Consider the following 6,750-nt stretch of genomic DNA (forward strand, 5'->3'; position numbering starts at 1 on the left):
GGATTAGTCTACTTCTCCTTTGTTCTGTTACTTTTGTTCTACAGGCTTTTAGCTTGTTTCTAAGCTGCACACAAATGGTTATTTTATTTTTCCTGTCTACTTTAGTTCTTGTATCAGTCACTTTTCTGTTGCTGTGATAAAACACCATGAACAAGGTAACTTATAGAAGGAAGAGTTTATTTAGCTTACAGTTCCAGAGGGTTAGAGTCCATCATGGCGGGAAGCATGGCAGAAGAGGTAGCCAGAGCAGAAAGCTAAGCGATCACATCTTCAAGCAGGCATAGGAAGCAGAGAAAAATAGGAATTCCTGCAAGGCTTAAGAACTCTTGAAGTCACTCTCAGTGACATGCTTCCACCAGCAAGGCTACACACCCTCAAACCTCCCAAAACAGCACCACCAACTGGGGACAAAATATCCAAATACTTGAAGTCAATGGGGGACATTCTCATTCAAACCACCACAGTTCTCTTTATCCATGTGAATTTTTCCCTTTTTTTTCTAAAGTAGAAGATTTTGACTGAATTATAATTTCTTTGGTTTAAATATAGTTACTCCAATCATGTTTACATTAGGACTTGCTTGCATAACTATTGTTTTCCCATTTTTTTACTTTTTTCCTTCTATATTGTATTTTGGAGTATGTTTTTCTCTAAAGTGTGTATAAACTTTTATTTTAAGCAGTAATTCTGAGATTTGAGAGTCATCACAAGAGAGCAGATTGCACTTCATGGTAATACTTTATTTTTCATGCCCCATCATTATCTCTGCATTCTGAATGCCTGCAGTGCTGCCTCTTTAAAATTCTAGTGGTAATATTCATACTGATCACATAAAGAAACAGAATGGCCATTAGGGATTTATTGATGACCCTAATGTTTTTACAAGTGTGAAGAATACTTCACATGTTAAAGTATAAAATTTTTTCAAGACCTTATCCATTCTAAGCAAGCACCCTACCACAGAGTTACATCCCTAGCCCACATAAAACCTTTTCTCTGGAGTAAAAATCTGATGATTTCTCCTTTCTCTCACCTAAGTCATTTGGAAACAGCCATGACATTTGGTATGTTGGAAAATATTCTTAGACTGTATCCTAATGTCCCCGATGATTCATCTGACCATTCTACAATGTATTCCTAGCAGTTGGTTTCTGTAATACCTTCCTACCAACTGGAGTATTAGGAGCACATCATATACCTTTAGCACAAGGTCATTGTATATTTGGGTTTTCAGTTATAACACTTGTGCCACCATTTGGTCAGGATAAATTTTATAGGTATAAATTGATCTCTTTCTATTATCTAAAACTGACTACAACAGAAAGCACTTATTAATAACTCACAGTCTGTTATGCTTTAAAGGCAAATGTATTGTTTCTTTCCATGTAGCACATAAGAAAACTTTGTGCTTCTATCCAAAAAACATTTTAGAGCATTTCTTGAGAATACAGTGACATTCTACAGTGAACCATCTTGCAACATGTTTTGGTAAGAAGCTTAAGTAGGAGAAAAGAAACAGTCTTGCTGACCTAGAGACTGAGTAAGTGAGAAGTGTATTGGGAGGAAAATGAACACTTATTATCTTTTCCATCATCCTCAAGCTCTTGGTAGGGCCTACATTAAAGTATTCTCAAAGATTTTTATAGAAGCCATTCGTATTTGCAACGACAATGTGGAAGACAGGATGAGAAGGAGAGGAACAGGAAAGAGATGATTTCCCTGTGATGGAACCTAGGAGCTACTGGTAGGAGAAAAGGGAAAAATAAGGGGCTAGAGAGATGGCTCAGCAGTAAAGAGCACCAGCTACTCTTGCAGAGGACCTGGATTTGATTCCCAGTACCCACGTGACTGCTAATAACTTTCTGTAACTCTACTACCAAAGGACCTGACACCCTCTTCTGACCTCTACTGGAATTGCATGACCTGGATGTACTTACACACATACAGTCAATACACACATACACATAAAATAATAATAATAATAATAATAATAATAATAATAATAATGCAGAGGGCCTGGGAAGACTGTTGAGCAGGTAAGAATACTTGCTATGCAAGAATAAAAACCTGAGTTCATTCATATCACCAGCATTCATATAAAAAGCTGGGTGTAGTTATATGCACTTGCACAACTCCAGCATTTGGTGGGGGTTGTAGAGACAGGAGGATTAGGGGAGCATGCTGGTCACCAGCATAATCCTGTGTTCAGCAAGAGACTCTGTCTTAAGGGAACAAGCAGAGAGTGACAGAGCATGACCTCAAATGACATCCTTTTCTGGCCTCCATACCGGTATCTGTATACACACAAACATGGCTAGACACCACACATAATGTATACGCACACACACACACACACACACACACACACACACACACACACCAAAACAAACAATGCCATGCAGAGCAGAAAGCCACCAAAAGTCCTCCAGTCTCTAGAATATTGTATTCTACAAATAGCACAAGCTTCTTAGCCTTGACCCTTGACTTCAGTATTTGGTTACTTTTTTGAGGTTCCAGGCTCTTCGGCTTTGTTCAAGTTCTTCCCCATGGTTTTGTGATCCATGGGAAAGAGAAAAAAATCAATTTCCTCCAGCAGTTGCAGCTAACTCTCCAACCTTCTGTATTATGACACCAATGGACCATGTAGTAAAGGCACCAATTAACAGCTGGGTTGCTATGCTCTACAGCTCAGCTAACAGCTCAGATTCTTATCTAAACAGCTTGTATCACCATGGTTGCTTTGGGGGAATAATTACAAGCGACTCAAAAATTTTCTCAAAGTTTTCTGGACGTTTGATGGCCATTTCAGCTATATAGTCTTGCTAGGATAGGTGAAGAGGATCTGCACATCTGAAAATGGCATAGCATGGGGTCTCATTGCTATGTGCACACATCTTTTCATTCCCACTTGGGCAATAGCAGAGGTCAGGCCAGGCAAAGGCATAGCACTTTCTGTCCCCTTGAGCATCTAAGAGTCTGTCATTTAAAAATTCACTGGACAGCTTTGACTTCATTTGTCTACATTTACTGCAGTACAAGTTAAATGAGTCTTGAGTCTTGAATGCAGTATTTTACTATAGTAAAAGGTGTAGTAATGACTTTACCATTTTTCATTTAATCTTAGATGTTGAGACTCTTTTTAAAACTTTTTGGTTTATTTATTTATATTGCATGTGTATGAGTGATTTGCCTGCATTTATTTAAGTGCCCTAGTGTTATGCAATGCTGGCAGAGGCCAGAAGAGGGTTGGATCCCCTGAAACTGGAGTTAGGGACAGTTAGTAGCTGCCATGTGGGTGCAGGGAACTGAACCTGGGCATACTACAAGATCAGCCAGTGCTCTTAACTGCTGGACCATGCCTCCAATCCCTGTTGGGACTCTTGAGTAGCATTTAATCTTGTTGCTTACATCATTTTTTATAAAATTATAATTTTGTATACAATTTACTTACTGTAATATCTAGTAAAATGAGTTGTGATAAGCATCCATTTCGATTTATCTGCATAATGAAGCTGTTCAGTAATTGTCATTCCTGTTTTGGGGCTTCTCTTTGGTACCACTTTGCTTCTGCCTGAAGTATTCTGTGAGTGTTTCTTTAATGAGATTCTTTTGTTGACAAATGCTTGGTTTTTGTTTGGCTGGAAGCATCTTTATTTTGCTTTCATTTTTAAGAAGTATTTTCTAATCCATCACACTGGACTTGAAATTTGGCAACTATTTTCATTTAGCCAATTGGAAAATGCACATTCATTGTCTCCTATCTTTCATCACGTCTACTGGGAAGTCAATTAATCTCCTTGCTGCTTCATTTAAATAGATGCCTTCTTTTTCTAGCTGTTTTTGCTGTTTTGCCTATGAAAATCTTGGCCCATAGACCCAGTCAGACCCACTTCTTGTTTCCTCTAAGCTTGATTGGAACAAAGTCATGGCCTTTTTTCTACATCTAACTACAGCTGCCTACAGGGGAACTGAATAGCTATGATCCAGACACTGTGGCCCTCAAAGCACAGAGTCCTTTTCATTGGTCCTACACAGAAAACATCTGCCCTTTCTTCATCTATAATCTCCAGTAATTAAAATATAAAATGATTAAAATGCCTTTTGTATGTTTAATTTTTTATTCCCTGAAAACTTCACACAATGTATTTCGATCACTTTCCACCTCCTGCACTCCTCCCATATCCACCACAGCTCCCTTCCAATCCAAGTTCATATTCTTCATTTTTTCCCTATTGAATTCAATATGTGCTGCTAACATACTCTTGCGTGTGGAACCTGCCCTGGAGTGTGGTTGATAAAAGGTCAGAACATTTTTAAAATCATATTTATTTGTATGTTTACTTTTCTTTTTAAAAAGTAATATTTAATTATTATTATTTTTATGTGTATGAATGTATTGCCTGAATGTATGCAAGTGCACCTGTGTTGTGCAATGCCCATGGAGGTCAGAAGAGAGTTTCAGATTCCCATGGAACTGGAGCTGTGGATGGTTATCAGTGGCCATGTGGGTCCAGGGAATCAAACCCAGGTCCTCTACAATAGCAGCTAGTGCTCTTAACCACTGAGCCATCTCTCCAGCCTCTACTTTTCACTCTTCTATACTTTTTTCTTACATCTTTTTAGAAAAAAATAATTTTATTAATTCTTGAGATTTTATATGCTGTATTTTGATCATAGTCAACCCTGTTCCCCTATCTCCTCCATCTTCTCCCTGAAAAACCACCCCTACCTCACTATACCCCTAAATTCATCTTGTCTCTTTTGTTGTTTTAAAGCCCATCTAGTCCAAATTCTGTTCCCCAAATTCTCTTGGGGAACTGGTCAACCTACCTCGGGTCACACCCTTAAAGGAGACTGATACTCCATCACCCAACAACTGTCATTTGCCATGAGCATCTCAACTAGGGGTTGAGGTACCCACATCCCTCTGTGTTAGGATTTTGTCTGGCTTGGCTTTTGTAGGTCTCGGGCATGCTACACAAGTACTGTCAGGCTTGTATGTGTAACTGCCATGCTGTGTCCAGAAAACACGGTTTTCTTGTGTTCATCCCCTTCCTCTGGCTCTTACAGTCTCTCCAGTCCCTCTTCTGTAATGTGAGTTGTGAAGAAGTTCCTCTTTTACTGGGAAGTTCAGATTATTAAATAAACACAAATGATTAAGTATGCCAGCCTTTACTTCTCCAAATGAAAATATATTACATTTGAAATACCTACTCAGGTCTTAAACACTCTTTTCAACTCTGCTGCCTGAATTTTGATAAAAAATTACAGTATTTGCAAATGCTCTTAGAATGCATTCTGACAAACATACTCGGTGATGCAAAACTTCTTCTTTAAAGATTGAATTAATTTGTAGAAATAGCATATAATCATCCAACCTGTATTCTAACTAGTAATACAGGTGATCAGATTTCATGAAGCTTGGGAGTACAGTCTCCTTAGAGACTGTAAAATTAGTTCTTACTCTTCAATGTCCAATTCAATATGTATTTTTTTAAAAATTTCACTGAGAATTTGTATTATATAAAGTGTTGTGCTAGTTAGGTGCCAAAGATGACAGTCAATGATAGGAACAATTAATTAACTGATTATTATTTCACACAGTAAATGTTTATCATGTAGAGAAGTTAGGTGTGCACATATATATTTAGAATCATATATGCACACATATAAATATATTTTATGTATCAATGTTCTTTTCATATTCATTTTTTATATCGATTTGTCATATATACACCATTAGTAAGAATAACACATTTTCAAAATAGTTATGTATCTCCTAGAAATATCTAGTCCACTGTTTTGTACTAACTGATAACTTGATTAGTATTAATAACTAGTTACTGGAAGTATATGGAGTAATTAACTCTAAATGGTGATAAACACAGAAGTTATTTTATTACAATATTTCTTGCTGATAGTTGGTTTCTTGTTATAATCTCTAACGTATTACCTGTGAATTGTAAGGCTTTTTGAGAAAATTTGACAAAACTATGATAGATGGAGCCCTGGTATCATCAGGAAACAGAACTACCTAAAGATTCATAAGAAACTGCATGAATCAAAGTACACAGGAGGATATTCAGTACAGTAATTGCTGATTGAATCTGACTATATGGATGGCAGGTCTGTATAGGCTGCTTTTCTAGGACAGGGTAGGTTAAAATATCCTCACACCTGACATATAAATCATCATATTCATCCATGTTTTAAAGTACTCATATTTCTTCTTGGTAAACAATTTTAAAAACTACATTCTGCTTTTTACAATACTTCACTCTTAGAAGCATAAAGAATAAGATAGAGGGGGCTGGAGAGATATCTCAGTGGTTAAGAGCACTGCCTGCTCTTGTAGAAGATCTGGATTTGAATTCCAGCACCCTCATGGCAGCTAACAACCATCTGTAGCTCCAGTTCCAGGGACTCCAATGGCCTCTTCTGACCTCCACAGGTACTGTATGACAGGAGTGCACCTACCAAATGCAGGAAATACACTCATACACATAAAATAAAAATAATAAACACTACATATATATATATATATATATATATATATATCATGAGATAGAAGCATTGTTTGGTAACAACAAAAATAATGCATTTTTGTTCTATAGCATACATGTTTAATTTCATAATTTCTATGACTGTACACACATAAAATGTGACTTATTTTTGTGTTCTGGTATATTTATGAAATGAGCCTAAATTCTTAAACATTTTTTTGACTATATCATTCTTTTATGTGTACTT

This window comes from Nannospalax galili, unplaced genomic scaffold (genome assembly GCF_000622305.1).
Source record: "Nannospalax galili isolate Female #2095 unplaced genomic scaffold, S.galili_v1.0 scaffold846, whole genome shotgun sequence".
NCBI lineage: Eukaryota > Metazoa > Chordata > Mammalia > Rodentia > Spalacidae > Nannospalax > Nannospalax galili.